Source organism: Bombus fervidus, chromosome 4 (genome assembly GCF_041682495.2).
Source record: "Bombus fervidus isolate BK054 chromosome 4, iyBomFerv1, whole genome shotgun sequence".
Taxonomy (NCBI): domain Eukaryota; kingdom Metazoa; phylum Arthropoda; class Insecta; order Hymenoptera; family Apidae; genus Bombus; species Bombus fervidus.
In genome coordinates this window covers 11,980,339-12,005,877 of record NC_091520.1, presented here as the reverse complement: position 1 = coordinate 12,005,877, position 25,539 = coordinate 11,980,339, and the positions used below count along the sequence as shown (strand labels likewise).

Here is a 25,539-nt window from a genome sequence, read left to right as displayed (position 1 = left end):
ATCGAAAGAGTGAGATACTCGCGATCGATCAATCGTAACTCCCCAAGATCCACTATCGAGAGAGTTGGAGGAACTCGCGAGCGTTTGCCTGTCGTCTTTCATTGAGAACGAATGCGACCGGGACGAGGTTATCGGGGTCGAACGTAATTCACGGTGACGCTGGCACGAATATCGCATTAAGAACGCCGCCGTCTAGGCTCGCTTACTGGTCACTAGGCCAGGCGAAATAAACGCTTCTTGCTTTTCGCTTTCTCGAGTCGGGGAGTCTGACTGTTTGGGTGCGTAGGATGATTCGAAGTAATGGCTTTAATAGATCGCGTTTGATGGATTCGAGGCAAGTCAACGATCGTTTATCGTCGATAAAAGAAAGACATTCAGAGCTATATGGTTTATTCGTTTCTATTTCGGTGAACGATGTACTTGTTTAGATCAAATATTAATTATACATATATTATATATACTATTTTCTGTATAATGTATGCCTTGTGTTATTATATCCAGTGAAACTTATTCCACGGATTATGGTTTCAATAAAAATTTTCTCGTTATTTCTGTATTTAGAGGTAGGATCACAATAGCTATTATTTTATTCTTTGGTTAAATCTATCACACCGTTCTGAGCCGAAAAACCTTTATTGTACTTTCTTACATGGGCTAGGGATAAAAACAAAAGAATATCTTAAACCTATCGATTAAATCCATCGATTATATCTAGAATTATCTTCTAATTACTATTTATTGTAATTAGTGCATTTGCGTATGGATAGTGAGCGCGAACTCACGTTGTCATTTTAAACAGATTTCATTCATTTACAAACGAAAGGACTATAATCATTTAGATTCTTAACTATTCTAAGATTAATTCTGTAGTTTCAATTTCGTGCTACGGTCTTTCCTAAAATATCATACATTTAGGAATATAGACATTCTACGATCATCGGAGAGCATGGAAGAGTTAAACGACTCGTAGGAACATTATAAAAGAACAGTTCAATATAGTGAAAAGTGAATTTACGTTACGATGGATTCAGAATAAACCACATATAAACAGAATCAATCATCTAATCGACTGCAACGATGAATTTTTGTATTTACAATCCAGTAGGGAAATCGTTTCACGATAAAGTAGTTTCTTTGAAACTCTTCGTTCGATTTCTATTAAGGAGATAAGTTTGTGCTCATCGTTCTAGAACAGCCATCGTATATTTGCATTTCGAAGACATTCGAAGCTTCCCCAACGCAAACGGTTTCCATTTCGAAATTGATTTCGCCGGTGTTGCGGCTTCATCACAAGCATATTGATACAGAATTTTAATTCTTCGAGTAAATAGCGATTCGAGCCCATGACTCTTTATTATTTCACCATGCCTTCCATTTAAATTCTACAATTGATGCCGACTAACTTTCTATGAACAACTACACAGGATCATGAGACTATTCAATTATATATGACCTTTTATGAGCCTACTGCGTGCGTTAACGACATTTAGTGGAAGTATATATGTCGTACAGGTATTCTTAAACCTTAAATATTCAATATTTATCTTTAACATATATTACATGTTTAAGATATGTTAAGACATTAATTTTTTTCGTAAATATCTTGTGCTGCCTCATTACAGTGCTAGTAAAATTTTAAAATGTTTTATATAGCACACAGTATACGAACATAAAGATTCTATACGGTGAGTGTTTCATGATTCAGTGTACCCTTGGCGTCTCCAACCTCGATATATTTTCTTTTCTTGCCGACTACTGTAACAGTCTTTGCTGTTGGCTAGAATTTCAGTTTCGTCAAATTGAATCTCCGTAGCTGGACGACGTTCTGCCACGGTAAACTTCGCACACGTAGTTCGTTTTATAGGCGCATCTCTGTTTTCCTGTTTTTGTTACCTGCACTGGATAACGCGGTGCAAAAACGAGTCGAACGGTATCAATTCGAGCGCGAATTTCCGTAGCTACCAGGAAAATCCTACGAAGCGAACGACCAGCTCTCGTTGGTTCATTAAAACGTGAAACGGTAAACAAATAAGATGTGAAGACGATGCGAGAAAAAATATTGGAAGATCTCCTGGTTGGACGTGTTAAACTTGTCATTGGAAAAACTCATTGTTGATTTTTTGTAATAATGAAATATTTCCACGTTGCTAGATTTATAAACGGCTTAAAGTATCGATGAGATGATTAACAACATTATTATGTTTGAATTAAAATTTTCCGCGGCTTAAATTTCTATAAAATTTCAGTAGAAGAAGAAATAGTGACGGAAAATTATGAAAAGATTATTTATGCGTAAATTATGAAACGAAATTATGAAAGAACGAATTATGAAATGAAAAATTGAAACTAAATACTGTATCAAGACAACGGTTATCTCTTAGTAACGACCGTTCTTAAATTGAAAGAAAATACCGAATTTCTCCCGGAGTTTGAAATATTTTACATCGGATTAATACACATTGTTATTAATAAACTACTTTGTATGCACAGAAATAAATCGTGACAAGATTCCTAACCGCAAGGGTGGCTATGTTACATCGTATTTTGTTTCGAACCTATCCTCTCTTTTGGGGCTGATTCGAAAGCTACTGAATCTTTGATGGGACTTCGTATCGTTACTTGGGATACAGAAGGGAAATAGATTTAATACCATGCCTAGACGTCCTTCCCAGACTACAAACGGTGTCTTAGAGTTCCCTTCCACGCCTCACTATTAGTATTCTCTCCCTTCAACTATATCCGCCTTCCTTACTGTCCTACCCTTCGCGGACTATCCCGCAAATGCGGAATTTTTACTACATCCCCGCAGTGTAGATCCCGACGAGGAGGGTTCGTACGGCGTTGCATTAAAGGCGAACGCTGTTTAAAGCCGACCTAACCACCGAGAACCACCAAGTTCTCGTATAAGGAAGTCGTCGATCGACTTTCACACCGTCACGCTTCACTTTGTTCAACTTGATCGTTTAGGATGTTCTTGTGTGTCGTTTGAATCTTATCATTTAATTCTTTAACATTTCCTAGATGGGTGTTTCGTTTAACAGAGACCAGAGCGATACAATAGTACGGACTGTAATTTACTCCAATTTGAAAAGAGATTGGTTAAACATAATCCTTAGAGTAGAATACGAAGAAAAATATGGTAAGTTTATTATCGTTGATTTTCTGATTTTTGTATTTTATTCGATGACTAAGAGAGACTATCGCAATACAATGAAGTTGAAATAGGAAGTAACACTTTTTGGAAATGAGTGATAGATTTACGAAGGTTTATAGAAATTTAATGGTATAATTGATCGTGTGATTAATCAATATTTTTGGAACGTTCGAAAGGGTGGCGGCGAATTGTTTTTAATCTCAAAATGAAATAAAATTACAATTTTGATAATGTGCGAGTGTATTGACAGGACAAATCATTTAAAATCTCAAATTTGGGAGTTGTTTCAGGAAAACTGAATAACTTGACTTCTCACATCTTTCATACGTGATTTGTTCCATGATGCATCTAACACTGTGTTAATACAATAAAAAACCTATTACAATGCTACATGTTTATTGAGTGTACATATGAACTCTGCTTACGAAGAAAGAACGATTATCAATTAAATTGTTAATATAAGAGACAGTACAAGAAAAAACATGGTTTCAAATCAAAAGAATAGCATCTTGCCTGTCTGAACCATGAAGTCTCGCATTACCCAGATAAGAAACGCCAGTAAAAGAGAACAGTGCTCGAAAACTAGAGTCCTTGAAGCTTTTACGACTCCGTTCTCAGTGAAACTATCGGGAATTTCAGTCGGCGCTAGAGACCTTCGCTTCTCGCAGTTAGATCAACAGCTAAGAGCTGTGTAACTTAAACAAACGACACCTGAAAACACACTTCTGCATTGTCGTGTGTCTCGACGATGCAGCACACAGCGACCGGCTACGACTAGCGTAACAAAAATCGACTGGCAACCTGAGCGTAAACTTCGACACGCTCCTCAGACACACTCGAGCTAACAAAAGGCCAAAGAAGCTTCCACGAACATCTCGTCGATTTTTCCACGATTTTTCCTTCCATAAAAGAAATAGAAGATCGCCACTCGCGCACATATTCTACGTCTACATACTCTCTGTCTACATGTCTCTCTCTCTCTCTCTCTTTCTCTTTCTCTCTCTGGAGTTTTCTGCGTTGGCTTCTTCTGATGCATCTTTCATAGCCAAAGACTTAGCGTGTGTCCCGCATTAAAGCGTCGCGCGCCTAATTTCGCATTCAGATTGTCATTTTCGCGTTGCAACGCAGCGTCTCACGACACTCGTAAATGGAACCTATTACGGGTCTCAGCAACGAATGCAACAAAACTCTTTAATCTTGACGTTCAAAGGCCCCTCTTCATCCTATTTTTCTATGCAAAATACGAAACAGCCACCGTAAAACCGTTTCCCGTTTAATGAACGGACATCTCGGTCAGCAACAAAAACGAAAGAAGAAAAGAAGAAAGAGAAGAAAACACCTGGCTTTAAAAACGTAGTAACAATCTAGAGAACGAGAGAAAGAGAGGCCAGGCAAAGGGTCTAATAACGAAATTAATATCCGTGTTTCCAACGGATAATGGCTCGAATATCGCGTTATTACGTTCAATTGAACCGTGTTACGTGGAACATCGCTCCGGTATATTTTTCCTTTTTTTTTCCTCTTTGTTTTTTAAGGAGCTCGTCCTTTAATGGGTCTACGATGTTCGAACACGAGAGATCGGTCGGAGATTTAATAACTACAGCTCGTCCGATGCACCGTTATAATACGTAATTTAGTTCTTTATGTAGAGATAACGAGCAAAGAGATAACGAGATTATACTGTTTTGGTTTAAAAGTAAAAATCGCATCTTACACAGGAGTTAAAGGACAGGTTATCCAGGACATTTTTCTTGTCTCTGGAAAGGTATTCTTAGTTTCAAGAAAGGGAAGAGAACGGTTACCACGATACGTGGAAATAGGTTTTCGTATTCCCTGAGCGATAAAAGAAACAGGTGAATTCGATTTTCCATAAAACTTTAAATTTCCATGTCACACGGCTTTCTTTCCTCGGAATGCTTGAAATGTTTGAAAACGTTTTTAGTCTTTCATTGCCTAGGCGTATAACAAGTGGGCGGTAAAACGAACCGGTAGTTTCAGGATTTAATGTGTGCAAGTTTCTTTAATGACTAGGAAACGCGAGTTGTGCCTGCTCGAATTCAGGAAGTATTTAAGGAGCCATCAAACACGAAATTCGCACATAGAAATTAGGGTAAAAGTTGGAATCTCGAATTTTATTAACAAGACCAATTTTATTAACAAGATGACTAGGAAGTTATCGATTACTTTGATAAGTGATTCTTTCTGAAAGTTTTTTTTTTTTATTGTTGCAATGGAATTTATGTAGGTATTTTAATGCACTGGAAAGATATGGTCCAACGTGGAAGAGAATGATAATTATTCACAGATAAACTAATGGGTTGAACGAACACACATATATAATATTATCTACTCTTTATATCGCTAGGTTTTTTTAATAGATGATCACTGCTGTATAATCATATCTGTGCTTCAATAAATCTTCAATTTCATAAGCTCTGCAAAAGTTATCGCGAAATGCCTTTTACTACGAATAACAAATTTCATTATTTGAAAATGAAACACTTCAATTTTAAATTTCGTTATAGCTATCATGATTCCATTTCTCCCGAAACGTTTGTTTCAATTTTCCACATAATAATTGAACGCCATATACGCTATATACAGCATAACATATACCAAACATATAATAGAAATAGTTAAACGAAATTTCAATCTGAATATGAACAAAAAATGTTACTTATTCGTCTATAAGAGTCTTACATTTCATACCTTCGTGTTTCAACAACATGTAGGAATTCTACGAGCTCGAGAACTATGTGTAACTTCGTAATTCGACCGATAGGTTCTATCTACAAGAAGGCAACGATAATCACGTGACCACACGACACATGCGTGGCATTATCATTTTCTTCACTGACGTATTTTTCTGCGAATAGTCGAATATCTATACACATTATCTGTACGTAATTTTAAAGAGACTAATGCATCGAGATGCAATTACTTTTCATGCTAGTTCCGTCATCACGTGACATCATCTCCAAGTAACCGATTGTATATACCAAGCACGTAATGTGATCATGTAATGTACAAGTGTCGCATTATGGTCTTCAAGGTTTCTCTGTTCTAATTAGAATGGAACAAACTCCATATATGGAGTTATTTTTCATTTGCGAAAAAATTATATTCAGTTTAAAACCTTCAAATATTAAATATAACATATACATATATATACATTTGGTGAATGGTATTAGTGTAATGTTCGCTAATCTTCTCTAAGTCGTCATTCACTTTTACGATAGACAAATAATTTACGATTAGATACATTTCATAGAAAGACATTTTTGATAGGATTAAAATTATTGTTATCAGTTAGAGCGCTCTTCTATAAAGAAAGTTTCCTGTTGAAAATATTTACTATAACTGTGATTTTACGTAATAGAAACGGAAAATAACAGCTCAGAACTATACGTACCATTTAATTAATCGAATCTGAATGTACTACGTTCACTAATTCAGATATTCTGAAAATGGATTAACATTTTTCCGCATTTAAAGTAAATGCGTTTTAACTAGATTTTCCGGTAGCACATTTTGTTATACTACGGTTAAATGTAACATATATATGTCAAAATGTACCTCTAGAACGAGAATCATATGATATGGAAATATATTTTTTGAATATAATAGTATCATCGTATTTGGAATAAAAATTTTGATTTAAAAATCCAATTAAAACATTTCGTACTGTACATAAAATATCGTAAGATGTCACATATTTTCTACAGGAATATCTGAACCTCTCAGAAATCGGACTAATTAACTCTTTCGCAAATTTCTGAAACTCCGTAAGCTTTTTATTGCAAAAAATTCAAAGGAAATTATTTAAAAATTGTAAGATTCGACATATTTTTCTTTACTGTCCAACTTATAAAGTTAATTAATATTAATTTATTTTATTAATTAATAAAGCTCGATATTTTACGTAATTCGATTGTTTTCGCTTTTAACAAGTAGAAGATAGTCGTTTATGCTACAAATCAACATCATCAATTGTTAAAATTTTTCCATCAAAATGTTTTAATCTTAAGCGATGGTATTCGTTCTAACACATACAGTGAATGGATAGAAAATACTTTTCCAAATCATTTTATCGAAACGCGCAAAAATCAAAATGCAACTATTCTGTTTGCACGTAGCATTGCTTAAACAACTCAGTCGATATACCATCTGCGATAACAGTAGCGAATATATTAATCTAATATATAGCTAACGAAGATACTGAAACGCACACACGTATTATATAACCAAGCGTCGCAAATAGCTTATTGTGTATGAACCACTTGAAACAAAACGTCGAATGGCAACCGCGAAGAGTTAAGCCCGGGAATATTCAAACGATCGCGGAGACTAGCTACCAACTGCTCGATACTATACGCATTCATAATTCCAGGAATAAATTTCAGTGAGGAAAGCGGGACGAAATTGCGTCAGACAGATAACAACAGAGCGCGATATGTAGGCATTTAAAAGGACCGCGCTTGTTTACACTCTGGCCGAGCCGACGTACACACATGGCTCTCGTCTCTTTTTGCCAGGCGAGAATTACGCCGACGGCCAGACGCTTCATGTAGAGACATCTCTACACGAGTTTCATTCCGTCATGCGACAACACGGAAATTTCCTATTGATACTGTTATTTTGATTTTTTGCTCTCGTTAGTTAACAGGGACAGAAGATAAACAATAGATCATTTCGACATACCAGTGAAGAAAAACAGTCGATTCCAAGAAGCCAGCGGCTGAGTTGATACTTCAAACCAAACACACGAACACGTAACCTTCAACGAAACAGCTTTCTAAGAAATGTTTCCCTCGTTATTGGGACAAGATTCGTTGCTGGATGTCCGTTTTCCTATAAGCCGTCCCACCGATCTTTCTTTTCTTCACAGATTCACTACGTTTCCTCTTCTCTCTTTACCTGTTTCTTTCACATGTTCACACGGAAAAACGTCACCCAAATGTTCACGCCAGGACGCATAGTAGTTTTCCGCTCCCTTCTGTTCTTTCCACGCGTCCCGTTCTCGTTCCGTTGCAAGACGCACGACACACACGGCTGTCACGCGACGCACTTTAGGCGCGATCACGACGAGAATCACGGTATATAATACGCGCACGATCAACGACACAACTAAGCACGTTCGTCTCGATATTACTACAAGTTTAGAGTATAAACGATACGAAAAGAGACGAGATTCTGTGTCACCGCGGCCACGAAACGAACAGAGTTACGTCTCGGCTCATCTTTGTCTTTGGAGGTTAGGTTCGAGTATCTGGCGTCTCTTTCGCTCGCTCGGAAATGCACGCGTATACAGACACTTGGCCTCGCGATTAGTTTCAAATGGTTCTGACGACGACACTCAGACAGCATGCACCACCGCGACGCGAGAACACGACCGACTGCGCTCGTCTCTAGCTCGGTAGAACCGGCGAAAAACTACGAGAAAATCCAGCCATGCTGACTGCGCGACCGGCGTCAGACTGCCGCGAGGACAGAGCGGGGATTCAGTTGAGTGGCATCGCCCGACAAGCGGGGTCCCCCTCCTACTGCTTCACTCGACCGCCGGACTCTCGTCCCTTCCCTCTCTACGAGTTCCACGCGTTTCTCCTCTCGTCCCTACGACCCTTCCCGCCCCACTACTTTGTCGTGTGGCGCGCCTCTTGCGTCACCTCGCGAACTTCAACCGAGCTACCTATCCCCACCAAACGTCTGCCCAAGCAGTGAAAGAGAGTCAACGCGAGGAAGAGAAGCACGCACACGCCACGTATAAGAGAGAGATGGATGGAAAGAGAATGCGGCGCATGCGCAGTGCATCAGTCGCGGCACGCGGTCGCGCCCAAACGCATCTTCTCGCGATTCTCATATTGATGTACTACGCGCTTGCACTCACGGCGAACCGATTGGGTGCCTCGCGAATACCGAACATCTCGTACGTGAAGGATGAACGAAGCAGCATCTCGTTAAGAAATCGCTGCCAGATATACAACCGCTAAGCACCTTCGGTTGAGTTACTTTGAAAGCGTTCAAGAATTCGATCAGCGACAGATCACCGACACGCGTGACAAGGAGTTGAATATCCTGTTCTGTTACCGGTAAAGTCGTACGTTATATAAAGTATCATACATATAGTGTAACAGCAAAGGTATCAATGTTATCGTATTTATTTCTTTATCGGGGTTCGAGTGAACTCCATTTGCGAAAGGTGTAACTGGTTCTATATGAGCAACAGCCTTTCCATTCATTTCTTATTTTTGTTAAGATAAGCGATATTTACTTGAGAATAAACTAACGTGCCGATTCACATGCATCTTTCACGCGACAAATTGCTATGCATCCAGTCACAGACAATTGATTACACTTTCGAAGAAGATACACTGGAAGTCTCCGCGTATCCGCAGCTTCCTCTGAGACCGTGCTCTTGCACGCCCCGAACCACTCCATCCCCTCGGGTCGTCCTTAGAAAACATTTTTCCCTTTTCCATTCGAAACCGGAGCAACCCTTCATCCTCCGATCCCATCGCTGAATTCTTCAACGATACAATTCCCAGCGCGGTGCACAGTGGCCTCGCGAGCTTCGCACCGCGAAACGAGTCCATGGAAAATGGCGCTTCTGGAGCGGGGTTAACTAATGAATTCCGGCGCGGTTCTGTGCCGGCTCCTCTGCATTTCGAGGTCTTATCACCGGTTGGAAATCAGCCTGCTTGGCAGATGTTCGCCGAAACCTCGACCTCTCTCTCGTTCTTCTTGCGTTTCTTTCGCGGCCAGACGCGTTCCACGTCGCCTCCACCCTCGTAACCTTCGTCGTTTACGTTTTACAGACGGAGAAACGTCGGCGCGCAGCCGAGAGACTCGGCGAACTCGAGCCATCCTCGCCTCCTTTCTTCACCCTTCTACGCCACTAGCTGGATGTGAGTTACCGCGCTACGGAATGGACTCGTCGAATTATTTTCGTTGAATGCCGCCGCGGTATCGGTTTCGCGATCGCGGTACTGCCAGAGGGATGATATTAAAATTGAAATGGGCTCGAACGATGCCTCGATTCTTTGGAAAGGGGCTTTAAATAAAGGGTAAATTGTGTTTCCTTGAATAAATGAATGTTCGATTGCGGAATATTGCAAGTGGTTGGTTTAAATGGTATTTAGTCCGCAATTGAAATTCTCGTATCGTAGGTTGTAGGTAACGCGGTTATTTAATTCTAGAATATTTCATTTTGATTTGTATCTTGCGTTTCACGTGATAACAATTGTATAAAATTGCCTTGCAAGTTTAAAATCTAAAATACTCTAAGATTGAATAATCTATCTCAAATAACCCTTATTTAAATATACCAGTCAGGTCTTGAGAAGCTATTATTTGTAGTATAGCATTATTTGTTACATTCATATTTTCTTAATAATGAGAAATATTTGATTAATTTGTTCAATCTTCCAACGAAGATTAGCAAACGATAAGAATCGAAAGAGAAAAGAAGAGATCTCGAAGTACCGATGCCGAGTTTCCATTTGCCTCTGTTAAGTAGCGAGCTGTACCTACAAGAAGCATTCTAAAGGACGCATCCGTCTTTCTCCCCTTTGCTACATACGTTTTTCTGAAATCTGTGCCGAACGCGATACCGACTGGCCCAGATTCAACCGCAAGTTCGCTCAAAGAAACTTGTTTCCGCCGCGCACAGGCATATATCATAGAGCTCCTTGTCCGGGGGGTTTACGAGAGGAAATGAAATTCTTTTTTACTCGCTACTCAAAGATACAATCGTATTTCTCCTTGGCGACGGAGGAAATGAAAACTTTCTGGGCGCGCCTCTCTGGCCGCCGCTTTACCATATTGCGCAAATAGAAACATTATTGAGATAAGAATTCCAAATTATGGCAAACAGCTTTTCAGCGTCAAATTCTCTTATTTTAGCAAAAAAGAAAAAAAAAAAAAATAAAAAGAAAAGGGAAGCAAAGAAGTTGAGAGAAATTGTCGATGAGGTTTCTATCGTCACGTGAAATTTTTCCCAACGATTGTTGGATTTTCTGTTATGGAACGATCATGAATTCCCGAGCCGATAATAGTACGAATCCGAACGGTTACCGTACTTCCGTTCGTTCTTCCTCTTGAACGCGATACCGACCGCGTCTTACAATAGGCGGAAACTGAAAACGTCACGTAGCAGAATGAAATTCAACCACGTATTCCACGAGAACGTCAAACCGGTCTGATCGCGCGCTGTCCACATAGCTCGAGTACACACTGCCTCGCGACGCCTTTGTCACTAGGCGACTAGCTCGTCTTATTTGTCATTTCTTTTATAGGTGTCGACGTCCCACGTCTTGAGTCGCTTCGAACCGTCGATCGAGCAACTGGAAGACCAAAGATTCTTTTGACGAGACTCGCTTTCTGTTTTGGTGTCCTTTGTTGAAGTTTCTAATTTGTAGGAATTTTTATTCGTCGTTATAGCGTACATTCTTTATTAGCACATCGTCCATGTAGAAATCTCACAGTTGATCAAACAGGTTTCCATGATGGAAGACGTGTTAATTGATAATTATGAGTTGTACGAGAGATTGATAATTTGTAAAATTAATAATAATGTTGTGTATCATTTGCGCAATCGATGACATGTTAACAGTCCGAAGCTATTAATGACTATAATGTATAACTTGTACCTAAGGAATCAAATTGAAAGTCTATGTATTTTGTAAAGAATCGTTCAAATTCGAAAGACTGTATTCTTCCAATTCCTACTAAAAGTTAGCAATTGATTATTTTATCTACTTCGATAATTGCAATGTTAATATTGATTTTGTTTGCATGCATACGTTCTACTCTGCATATACTTTCCGTTGCATTCTCTTCATACTCGTATCTTTCGTTTCCACATCTGCACAAATTCTACAATTTCTTATCTTTCATTCGTCGATCACGCGATACATTCATGTTATTTACTTTCGATTTGCTCTTCTGATCTTTATATTGACGAAGTAAGATTAGAAATGCAGGAAAGGCGCAAAAGTCGATAAATAAATACACAGGCAAAAATGAATTCCTATAGCGGACATGCATCACTTAACCATTTTATCTTTCGTAAATTCTGATCACTTTCATCGCAACGATTTTTGTCAACGCTTAACCACTACCGTCTGTAGTTGAAACAATTACATACTTCGTCGTTGAACGTGTTCCAGTCAGTGTGAGTATCGCGATTGTGTGATCAAACGACCATGGTGAGATCTGACGCATCGAAGGGCGCGATAGGTGCTAATTAAATGCGCCCTTTGACGCGATACAAGACCCACAGACCGTCTAACAATGAACATACCCTTCGTAATATTGATCGGTGGCGTGGTGTTTCACAGTAAAATAAAGGCGACTGTTACACGCGGCGTGATTGACGGCGCAGCCTCGAATTCTACAAACAAAATAAATTGCCCGTCAATCATGCTTAATTAGAGATATTTCCCTCTTTCCACGTTATCAAAGACATTTCCCCTTGTTGCACCCGAACGCATCGTGCACGCACCGTAAATGCAAGAACACCGTTTGATTTTCATTTTCATCCTTTTATCCCCTACCGATACATTGTACTCGACAAAACGAGTTGGAAACTAATATTTAGAACTATACCAACGGTGCCGTTAGCAAAAGTATACTGCTGGGAGTACGTTAACGTTTAACCACATGGGGTCAACATTACACGGTGAATTATGCTTCTAATATCGGTTTACTTCCGTAGCCCTCTTTATTAAGCTTTCTGTTGCATTGTGCTACGAGTGTTATGGCGAATCAACATTTTCATCGATGTTCTAATGAATAATATGTTTAGAGGAACTGATAACGCAGCTCGGTTACATAACTCGGAAAGAACGAAAACCATGCAGTATATTCACCAGAGATTACAGATATTCGACCGGTATCGGATGCAATTCTTGTATCGAACGGTGCTGTGTACATTGTACATACATTTTGATATAAAGCACCGTTAAAATCTCTGCTAGTAGTATCGGCGTAAAACGCAATCTAGCAAATCTCTCTTTTTTTTATTCGGCAACATCAACCACTATAAATTCTTCCGTTAATCGTCCGCGTTGCTTAAATTTCATTACGTATTTTCAGATTTCAATGGTCTTTGCTTCTCTGCGTTCCGGGGTTTAATCAAGAAATTTGCAGTTCACATCAATCTATATACATATATATAGAATGTCGTTCAAATATTCGTAATCAGTAATTCATTTCGTTCCATTCGTGACATTTATGTAGTTTATATTTGAAAATTGTAAAACGATCTTATTTGCTGTACATTTTTTTTCAAATCCAAAGTTTCTCAATTAAATATACAATTTATGGTATCGTCCACAAGTTATTACAATCATTATCCTTCGTTCGTAACACTCGAAACGAAAAGTTTCTCTAAAATTAACTTGATCCTTAATCCGCAATTACTTATCGATCAACCGATACGAGACGATGTGTGACAGCAAAACTTGGTTCGATAGTTTGCAAGTTGCGCTGCGTGCGGCATCGAGAGACTCGCAAGCTTGACGAGCATCTACGCCCGAATTGCTTGCAATTTAGCAAATCTATCAGAAATCACGACTCCTTAAGCGGCCGTCGATCAGCGTTCACCGCGCCGTTTAAACGGCTCCGCTTAGATTAGGCGACGTCTCGCGTCGAATCCGGGCCATCAGCCGAAACGCATCGCAGTCATTAAGCCGGGTATCGATTAAGCAGCATCGCGGGGATGTTTGTACGTCTACGGTGGGCCGATGCTGTCTGATTTATTAACGAACTCGAATGCCTCCGCTGGAAATTAACCTTGTCTATCCAACATGTTTCTGCACGCGGTGCAGACACGATCGTCAGCGAATTCGTCGACCAATGGTACATTAACTAATTACCCTGAACTTCTAGACACTGTTTGGTTATTGGAAGCTAGATATACATTATGTTAGTTAGCAGTCGATTTAATTAAGTTGCACGCGCGACGAAACTCGCGAGTATCACGGTGACAAGGTGAATTGAAACATGTAGATAGAATTGAGGTTCGTTACGTTAGAAATGTTATGATACTGGCGAACTGGGTGGGGTCCTCTAACACCAGAATTGCTAGAGTGGTCAAAACTATCAATTCGTAATTTTTTCATAGAAATTTTATAGATCTTCAATGGAGAGTTTCTAGAGTTTTGAACGATTTTTCGTAAAATACGCGAATGAAATATGTTTCTTTACTGTGGTATAGACTTAATCCTATTCCTTGCGCTTTAATTTCTGTGATACAAGTTGTATACTGTAGTTGTTTGTAGTAATAGGTTAAGATTAGGAAGGATAGATATCGTTTGGTTATTGGGAGCTGGTTATAGATTATGTTAGTTAGCAGTCGCTTTAATTAAGCACAAATACCACGGAACTCGCGAGTATCACAGTGACAAGATAAATCGAAATGTGTAGATGGAAGAGGATTGAGTTGAGGTTCGTTACGTTGGAAATGGGCTAGGATATTAGTGAACGAGTCCTTTAATCCTAGCACTACGATATGGTCAAAATTACTATTTCGTAATTTTCCATAGAAATTTTATAGATTCACCGCGGTACATTTTTAGATATCTGAATGATTTTTCGTAAAATATATCAATAGATAAAAGAGCTTATATTTCTTATTGTATTATAAACTTTGCCATATGCTTAGCATTTTAATTTTTTCGATATAAACTGTATACTTTAACCGTCGGTAATTTCAGTTTAAGACTAGGAAGGAAAATATTGCTTGGTTATTGGAAGCTGGATATACATTATGCTAGTTAGCAGTCGCTTTAATTAAGCCCGCGTACGACAAAATTCGCGAGTATCACAGTGAGAAGGTAAGTCGAAATATATAGACGGAAAAGGATCGAGGTTCGTTACGTTGGAAATGGCGTAAGAAACTGGTGGACGAGTCCTTTAAGACTGGGAAGGATAGCCTGTAAGCTCCGTGAATCGTCGGTTTCAATCGTTTAGACATTTATCGATTACGGCGTGCAGGGTTACCTTCGTTAACGAGATATTTAGTTGAGACGCCTGAAGAGAAAGAGGAGTTCTCGTTGGTACGAGCCAACGAACTGAACCGAGTTTACTTGGTATCGATGTAAACAGGGAAATTTCCTGCTGGATAAAGCCGATCCCCTGATGAAATTGCGATTAAACCGTCCCTTGTAAAGCGCTTAATGTCTAAGTATTCTCGGTGCGTAGATTGCAGTGGTTTTTATGGACGCGGAAATGTTCCAATAAAAATAATGTTAATAAAAAAAATTATATGTAAATGTATATTTATGCTGTCATTATAGTAATTATCGTACATTTATTAAAGCCTATAACAATGTATCTATACAGAATCACACTAGTACTTATTATTCTAGGATGGTTCGTATGTCGAAGACGATCATAGCAGATTTTTTAGTCAAGTGAATAATAACTTTCAATGAGAAATAATTTATAGACAAATATAAATAAGAAAAATCAATCTCAGTCATCTCGGTGGTACTCCACGTTTATGAACAAATTGAAGAATTTTTAAATTGTGATATGAAGATTCTGTACGCTATTCTTATGGAGTAAAAATAGAATTTAGATACTTGAACAGCATAACTTTGCGGACGTAACAATCATACAAAACAAGTTTAAATCCATCACAAAATACTTGAATACTTCAGTTACCTGGTACTAAAAACTGATCGGGGAATATAAATAACACAGTATTTCATTGTTTCTACAAAATAACTAAAACAAAACTACTGGAAAATGTAATACTCGCTGTAATATTCCAAGATCGAGGAATATCCACCTTTATTCCGTGGGATTCGTTCTCTGTCATCCCTAAATTGTTCCCATCATTAACGTCGATGAAAACGAAGAGTAAGGATATCCGACGTGATTGTATTACAACCCCGAAGAGTTATATCCATGTATCATAAACTCGAACAATTTCTCGTCCGGTCTCTTCGCACGACACCAGCGATCCCGTGTCTCGGTTGTTTCCGATACAAAATTGACTCAACCTCGTGTTCTCGAATAACGTTCCTCTGCAACGTTTCTCCGAAACAGGAAGACGGAGGTGCCTACGTTCCCTTGAAGCGGATACACGTCGATATGCCGTGCTAACGACTTCTATTATAAAACGAATTTCTCATGCATTACCGTACCACGTTCGTCGTAAGCTTCTTTCCTTCGCGATAGATTTTCGATGCTGCAGCATCAGATAGGAATGAGAGAAGCACAGAATGTTTTTGAGACGAAGGAGCCGCTCACAGGCCAAGGTTCGCTTTTTGAAATTTTTGAAATTTTAACGCGGAATCACTTGATCGATGCGGATCCTTGTGCATTTATGGGACATACAAAAGATACAAAAATGCGCATGATACGCAAAAATATATAAAGAACACGGTGCTCTTTATTATATTTAGTAGATGAAACAAATTTGTAAGTAGCCTTCGTTTCTTTAATTACGTTCGTGAAAATATAAATTTGCATTAATATCCAAAGTTTATAAATTCATGCCATTTTTCTGCCTTTTATTTCGCGGAGTTAATCGATTGGGCAAACAAGCGAGCGGCTCGGGATACGGTTCCATCGTGAAATTGATGAAACTGACCTCTCGACAAGCATCTCGTCCTCCGATATCGTCACGGTTACGGTATAAATCAAAATACCTAACCTAACTGGAAGAAGCCCGAAAGGCAGAACAAAATCCATAAATTTCCGGTTTGCCGCGGCCATCGTGGTTTCCGTCAGAAGTTCGTTCAAGTTCCGAAAGTAGTATATCCGGCGGTCCCTCTCGACCCACGAGCCAGGCGTAAATAATGCGAAGGCCACCGCGGCCGGAGGATAGCTTTTGAGGGGTAGTTACCCTCTTTCGCGGCGCGAATAGTCGAGACGTTCGTAAACAATACGAGTTCGTTTGAAGGATAAAGGATCTCTGGGATTTTTCGAGGAACTTGTCGGTGATGATAGGGGTGGGTTTGTTTTACTGGAGGAATTTCATTATCCTCTCTTCTTTAAGGAGGTTGCGGTTTAATGTGATAGCTATACACGTAAAATCTTTTTAAGTACATGTTAAAAGATTTGTTCATATATTTGTTACATGGTACAATAAATTTTTATGTGTTCCAAGCATAGCTATATATATGTGGCGGCAAATGAGTTAGAGAACAGTTCAAATAATGTTGTTGTTTTGCCTCGGAGTATTAAGATCGTTGAGATACACATAATGTAAGAATAAATAAACTCCGAGCAAAACAATGTCGCCGTTACATGAAACCGTCGAACAAAGACGAATCTGAGTTATAGTATAAATAATAATAATAATAGTATAAATAAGCGGACGCGATCGCAAGAAAAGGAGTTACAGTCAGTTGTCGATCAGTTATCAACCAGTTATCAGCGATCTAATTAACGAGTCATTAGCGATCCTATTTTACGACTTACACACTGTCTTAGCGAATCGGCTAGTACGAGCGTCTTTGCGAATATTATCGAATATTCGACGGTTTCAGCAACGAGCAATCTCGTCCATTAAACCTCACCGACCAACCATCCTCTACACATAAACCTCTACATATATAATACCGTGTATGTGCATGTGTTCTTAAAATTCCGTGTCCAACATGTTGGTGTTATTCTTAACGTATGTTATAGGTGTTTTACGCATCGATCAATCGATTGGTTCGAGCATATGACATATCCTATAAATATGAAAAATAAGCAATTGTAGATAACAGTGGACTATCAGTGGATTTCAATGAAATTAAACATTTTTCATATATCCTTGTATTTTGACGTAAAAATTGTCGCAGGAGTAAGTTGCCAACGTCTTTCAAATACACCATAACCCATAGTACAGTATTTTGAAAAGAGTGTCTTCTTAAAATTAGATAAATCGTATGTCTGCCTCAATTGTATTCCCTTCAAAGATTCATAAAATAATACCTTTATACAGGGTAATGAAAGCACAATGCCCCATTCTAACGAACGCTCAGTTCTCTGGGGAACGACCGTCATTGAAAAATCCCCGCGAGTTCTCGGACAAACTACAAATTCGGGTTAAAAGTTACCGTATCGACGAGCGGAACGTGCAACTCGAAATGCGCGAAAAACCGCACGAACGAGGCCGTTGCAGAAGGGATGTGTAAAACGCTCGCATCGAATTTACGAGTTTCCAATTTTAAAGCAATCGACGAGCGGAGAGCTACTGCGAATCACGAGCACAGAAACTCACGGCTCTTCTAGTTCCTCCATTATGAAACTTTGTAGGGTTGCCGCGCAGCCGGAAACCACGGAACATCACCCTTTGAAATTTTCGCGCGTAACGTAAGTACAAGCGCGTGCTTAGTAGCCTTGCTTCACCTATGTTCGTGATTAGTGTTGTATGTTTCAGAAGAATAAATTATTTAGTTCCTCGGGTTTATTGGTCAGGTTTACAGTGAAATGATGTAAAAAATTATAAAATTCAAGATATTTTCTAAAGAATAATATTTGTAACATAAATATGACACTCTTTTATAAGCTTTGCACCCCGTCGTACTTTTACGTCGTACGGCAATTTAAAATCTGCTGCATCCGATTATCCTAATTAAAATAAAAATATTCATTTCAACATTATATAATCCATTTCATAATAAAATAAATTTAGGTGTAACATGTAAAGTATAGTACATCCTATTCTCTCCGTATCGAACCCAACAATCAATGTTCCCATTGTCGTCAACGTTCTTCCAGTTCATAGTATCGTTCGCGTCGTAGCGGACTTTAAAACCTTCCCATCCTTTAAATCTTCTCGGTGTTTTCCTTTGCGCGATTCGCTTTTATTTCCCTTCGTTGCCGCCCTTTCTACCGGTTTCTCCCCCCGATTCCACGCCTTGGAACGAACGACTTTTCCGCGGAGTCGATCGTTTCCATTCCGGAATTTCTCATCAAGGTTTCGCGCCGCCACCGCGTAGCTGGCGGCTGACTTACTCGCCCCGGCTCCGCTCGTAATGAGTTCCGCGCTTTGTGACTGCTCGCCGCTCGCGCCTTTTGTTCGCCATAATAAAAGGACTCGGCGTTGCCGACTTCAATTAGGCTGCAGGTCGAAAGTCGCGCTCGGAAGTATCGGCACGGTGTGAAGAACATCGACAATTACGTTCGACTTCGGTTGACGAAGCGAAGTCGGTTCGATTGCGCTTGTTCAACCGGTAGCAGTCGCTTGCGGTAACCTGTTCGTCGATCGAGATGAATCGTTCCGCGAAACTACTCCGTTGCAGACACGTTTTTACTTCTCAGGTGTAATAATTTCATTCTGTAACTTGGTTCTTTTGAACTTCCTGGCTGAGGCTAATTCTCGATACTTCAACGATCCTTCAACAACTCGTGGCTCGATAATAATTTACGACTTTTCTCTTAACTTTCCAATGATTCACGTTAGACTTGAACTAATCGCACACATATACATATATATTTGCTATGTGCAATCAGATCTCACGTATACATAGAAATTTCTTCTTCTCCCGTTATAGCAGGAACATCCGCGTGGTTTTCGATCACGCATTTGTCATCCACGCTAATTATCACTCACAAAATCTGGAGTTCTTCTTATTCTTCTTGTTATGCTTGAAATGTGGTAGCATAAATTGTAACTTGACGAGATATGGAGTTAATTTTTAAAATATTGGTAATATGTCACATTATGGGATTGGATTTCTGGCATGGCATTATTACATTATTACTCACTCGATGGAATTCACAGATTTTGATCCTAATTTATGTTTATTTCATTACTAAATATCTAACCTGTTGATACGTATATATAGTACAGTACATAATTGAGCTTTCCGATGCTTATCTATATCTGAATATATATATATGATGAATAATTAATCAAAAATTTGTTATAAACACATTACGTGTATAACATAAATTCTGAAACAGATACCGAAATTTGATAAATAATAATTCTCTAACATCTATACATGGTACCTAAAATCTGTCTCTGTGTTATTAAATATAAATAACACAGAGACAGATAATATATAAATTATAGTCGTATCAACTACGAGGTCAGGTTCCTGAAATTGTCAGCGTCACATTCGATCATTCTTACCTCGTTCGAAGATAATTAGCTGCACACACGATGCAACATTTTCGCGGAAATTAGGCGACGATTCGAAGCGGATCGTCGTCGCTCGTTACCCGACAGGATTTTCCCGAAAATTTCGAACAGTGACGCGTCTTCGCGGTGGAATATCCGCAGATTACGCGACTAATATACGTCAGCGGGTTCAGCCTCCGCAGAATTATGACGAAGATGAATTCATTGTCTGTCCTCGCGCGGATTGGAGTAGGTACACGTAATTCATCAACGTAATTGAGCGCTGCTCGCGAGTTTAGCGACGACAAAAGAGAGCGTAGTCTCTCTTTCCTCCCGCGAGCCATTTCGTAATGGCCCGTTAATTTCAGCCCTTCTGCTTTCACAGACTTTGCTGCCAACTTTCTTCCGCGTGGATACGCCGCGCACGGCTTTCTTTGCCTTTCAACACACGACACTGACCATCCCTGTGTCTCTTGAAAAATTCAACGAATCCAGCGGGACGATCCTGGCTCACGGTTAATTGGCCTCCGACACTCCATTTCGCAAATTGCAAAAAGCAATGCCAGGATACTGTTGTACGTAGGTGCTGGCGTCGAGTGGCTGCAGCTTGTTACTGGAAAATCGCTGGGACGGACGAAAGGAATTCGAACGATGGACGCGCTTACGCGTGTGACCAAGTGCATCGTGCAGGGAATCAGAAATTAAGTCTGCTGGCATGGCTGATGTTGAACAATTGTTAGTTTCGGTGAGCACTCTACTAAATTATTCCACTTTCCACGACGTCCGCGCAATTCGAAGAATTTTGCAGTTTCGGAAAATTCATGTTGCGTTGCTTTATGTACAGCCGTTCCCATGAATGTTTGCTATTTTAACGACAATTCAGATATGCATAATATACTTTTAAAATGATGATTATAGGATACCTAATTTTTCAGCCTCGTTCGTATTAACTGAGATCGCTTTGACAAGATGATCGTTTGCGAGTCAAATTATTGATTAAATCGAATTTAAATTATCGAATGAAATGGAAGAAAAAGGACATTATTGTGGAAAATAAACAGGGAATTTCAAGAATACCTGAGTCCGTATCGCGAGGATGTTCTGTTACAGAAGATAGTATAACGATGACTGAATAAATATTTCAAGCATCAAATTGTTATATCTGAACCAGTACGATGCGATTATCTCTTGATATTACGAGATGAACTTCTCTAAGGCCTGATATTCGACGTGGCAAGTCGACGCTATATTAGCCCTCATCGAGATCCTCTTTCGCAGACGAGATCATCAGACGCACCGGTTCACGGTCGTCGCGTACAAACAATGATTATTAAGTTTGAGATACGGGACTAGATTGGCTGGGTAAATTAGGCACATTAGCCTGTATGCACAAGGCCGAGATAGTAACGCTCGTTGTTTCGAGACAGCATCTTCGTTGCAAGGGAACGAAGAACGGTTGGAACGCGAGTCGCGCGAGAGGAAAAAGGCCAGGAACAAGAAAACTCCATTACCCCGCTCCTTGCCAAGCATTCTTGCCGGTGAAAGATCTTGCTTCAACGATCGCTAATTTCTCGTAACAGAATCCTTTCGACGCCCTTTTAACATCCACGTCAGGAAAGATCCTCGGGTTTCCTCGCGTACGCTGCTTTGTGTGAAGGATATGATTGCCGAGATACGATCGCTTGAAATGTTTCCTCAGCGACATGACAAAATGAAAATTAAGTGAGAGAAAAATTGTTGGTTTCGATCGAATCGAATGTTTTTTTTCATCGAGAATTTTTTATACTTTGGTTACCTAACGTTACCATCAAATTTAATAGAGTTATGAAATGTGTGCTTAAGAAAGTTCTTGATTGGTTTTAGAATATATATATTTTTTTTTAATATCTGGAAAAATTCAATTTCGATTAACGCAACTGACGTTATTAAAAGATTATTCTACCTCTGAAGTCGTGGAGCCGTTTCATCAGAAACATTTTTATTGTTATTATTATTCATTTGTCCGGAATAAAATCCAGCCAGTGTACCTTAACCAGTTAGCTGTTTTTGACGTGTACACTCGTTATCGTTTATTTTATGCGGCACATTTTAGGTGCACGCCCTTCGAAGAAGTCGCAACAGCTAACTGGTTAACGTAAAATACGTAAGAAGGTGTGTAAACAAACAGATCTCCAAACAATTCCAACTTTATTTCGCATCTTCAACTAAACAAATTCGAAAAACACGTTCGTAAAACAAAACCCCAAACACCTTTCTCTAATTCCTACAGAGCCTAACTCTTTCATGCTCCCAATTTGTTCCAGTTGGAAACACGGAATTCTCTGTTTTCATCTCTTCCGAACAACTTCCTGACAAAGTGGCTCGTTCCCAAGTGGAACGCAGTCGACGGCAACGAGTCCGAAAACACCAGGCAAACGTTGTGTCTGGCGAGCGGAAGGCACGCGTCTCCTTCGGCTTCGTAATCTAAGCGGAGAGCGAACATTGCCTAATTCTCGTCCAATTTCCAGCGTAGGGAAACCGGTTAACGGCAGGACGCAACTCGTAGTATTCGCTGAAACGAGTTTCGATAAAGTTAACGCCGACCAGTACCGACGACACTCTGCTCAGACGTTTAGATAAGTTAACTGTCGCTACGAATACACGAATATCCATGTATTAACATAGATGTAACAGTGTATTCGTTTTTCAGCTCCCTTGCACGATTGAGCTAATATCATTAGAGGAATTTTATTAGTTCGAAGTATTAGCGAATGCTGTCGTACGATGCTAATAATAGATTCTTTTATTTTTACTATGCAAAACATAGCGTTCTGTATATATTATGTTATCCAATTTAATTCAATAGAAATATATTAATATAAAGATGCGTTATTGGTTGAAAATGTGAAAATACTAAATTATAAATAGCTTTTGAAAATATCATATTGAGAATAAATTAGTTGGAATAAAATGTTCAATGGAATTTATTACGCAAAGGGAATCGACATCATTTTCTTAATTATCGACTAATCAGCAAGTTTGTTATTTATATTATTAATGTAAAGTCAAGTAAAAATATTAAAATTATATCTATCGATCAATCACTCTGTTACGATCGTTCGTAAAATGCACCAATAGTGTGAATTATTTAACTTGTAACTGGTAAAATTGTACAATTATTTGCACACCAGATGAATTCTACAAGCTACAACGACCATATGTACAGTAACTTGTAGATTCACTGATATTAACAACCATTAATATTATTGTGCAAAAAGGCCCGGATTTCGACGCTCGTGGCTTGATCCATCCCTTCGTGCTATCCTTGGATATGTTTACTCCGCGGAACAGTTGGCTCCGGCAGTGATATCCGTCGTCCTAGTCGTCTACGACGCGAAAGCAAACTCATCACGATCGTCGTATGCAATCTGCCGGAAAGCGAACCTCCCGGCGACTCGCGGAATTGCTTGCGACGACGCAAATTGTGTTGACAGCCCGGGAAAGCCTCTGGCTTCTTTTTTCGCCCTGCTAGCCCTTCCGGTACTGCCTCTGCAAATAACGATTCCTGGATCATCGAACGTCCCCGGAATCGCCAGTGTCTCTTGGACAGCTTATCTAAGATCATAGATCTTGGATTCTAATACGTATGATAGATAAGATTTTGGCCGATTTTCCGATATTTTGAGAGATATTGCAGTTGTCCTGTGACAATCAATGTTATGATTCTTTGCCTTTAGATAAAATATAGAATTTTGAATTTTAGATTTTCGTAAATGATGGACGAGAGATTTTTGGCGATTATGTAACATTTCACGATGTCTCAATTATTCTATAAACGAAGATCCGTATTTTCATAAATCATAAAATAAAGTATACTTGGTTGGGTAAAATTTAATTTACACCTGTTTCACGATAACCTGTGATTTTGAAGATCTGGTAACTTGTACGAGAGCGTATAAATTTTAACGTACCTTAATTTTTAACTTTGATATGAATTAAAAGTATTAAGGCCTTTTGTAGCGTTCATATCGGGATATAAGCTATCAAAACGAAAGCGATCTGCTGATTCAGCCTTCGAAATCGCGATGCGCTTCTAAATCGTCGAATTACGAACCTCTGTTTGCACCTCTACGTCAGCGAGATATAAATAGTGATTTTCCTAAGAATCAAGTCGAACGCCACTAAATTGTTGAAGCATGCGCTGCACAGAAGCTTTGCAACCTTGTTGCTTCGTATGTAAATCGAGCAACTCGCTCGAAAATAATTTTCTACCTTCAAAATGAAATTCTCGGAAACGCGTGTTTGTGACAAGCTTCGATATTTCGCGGAAGAAATAAAGCAATAATATATCCTCCGTATGAAAATGTAGATTCAGTGATATTCGAATTAAAAGATCGAGCCTTAATAGCATGGTAAATTTGCATTTGCACTGAACCGTGGTAAACTAAAATTCATTGCGGACACATCCGGATCGATACGAAAAGCCATCGAGACACCTGTGAGATGATTCATCGAGTCGACGCACGTGCGATCGGCCACTGGATAATCTATATTTTATAAATCAACGTACGCGATGCATTCAACGCGAAACAACAAAAAGATGAAATTCCTGCAAACATTCCTCTTTCGCTTCGTTACGAGTTACAGCAATTTTTTTCGCGCGACATATTTCTACTCTTTCTTTTTTATCATCCAACGTTAGAAATTTTCAAACTTCGATTAAAAGGACGTTGTAAATTCCATCCAAGAAATTTTTAATATTTGGTGTGCATAGAACGTCGTTCGTCCGAGTTTCAATTTGACGAGACGATACCACCCGTTTTTATTCTATCGTTGATTATCAATCACATTAGAAAGGGAAACATTTACTATAAAACACGCATAACGATAAGAAGATTTGTAATAAAAACATGAAAACTCCTTTACTGATCGACGCGAATAATCAGAATATTCGTGATGATTTTCTTATACGAGTTTAAATTTGAAACGATAATCCTAGCATGAAAGATGTTATAAAACATTTAATAAATATTTGCATAAAATTATTTCGTAATTACCACAAACCTGATACGATGAAACAGACAGATGAAAATAACTTTTGATGAAGTGAAAATCAAAATTCGTATCTCTATTTGCTTAATACGTAATATATCTTTTTGTAAGCGAAGAATATGATTCGATGCAAAACGATTTTATCAGCGAATATAACCGATACCATTGTCGTGGCATCGACTTCAGCTGGGATCGACATTAAACGCACGTAGAGACGCGTGCAAACATCGCGGTTCATTAAATTAATCCGAACACGGACCGACGTATAAACGGTGGACGT

At 39.1% G+C, this 25,539-nt stretch overlaps 1 protein-coding gene across 2 annotated transcripts in view; it reads right to left on the bottom strand.

The window, feature by feature from the left end:
- Positions 1 to 25,539, bottom strand: part of Sfl (N-deacetylase and N-sulfotransferase sfl) — a 371,012-nt gene that overhangs the window by 153,851 nt on the left and 191,622 nt on the right. Inside the window, exon 1 of one of the 2 annotated variants that reach the window (XM_072002118.1) lies at positions 7,856 to 8,656. The exons of the other annotated variant lie outside the window; for it this stretch is intronic. The gene's annotated coding sequence lies outside the window, so the exon portion shown is untranslated. Of the gene's footprint in view, positions 1 to 7,855; positions 8,657 to 25,539 lie in introns of those variants that run through there. 2 annotated transcript variants of the gene reach the window in all.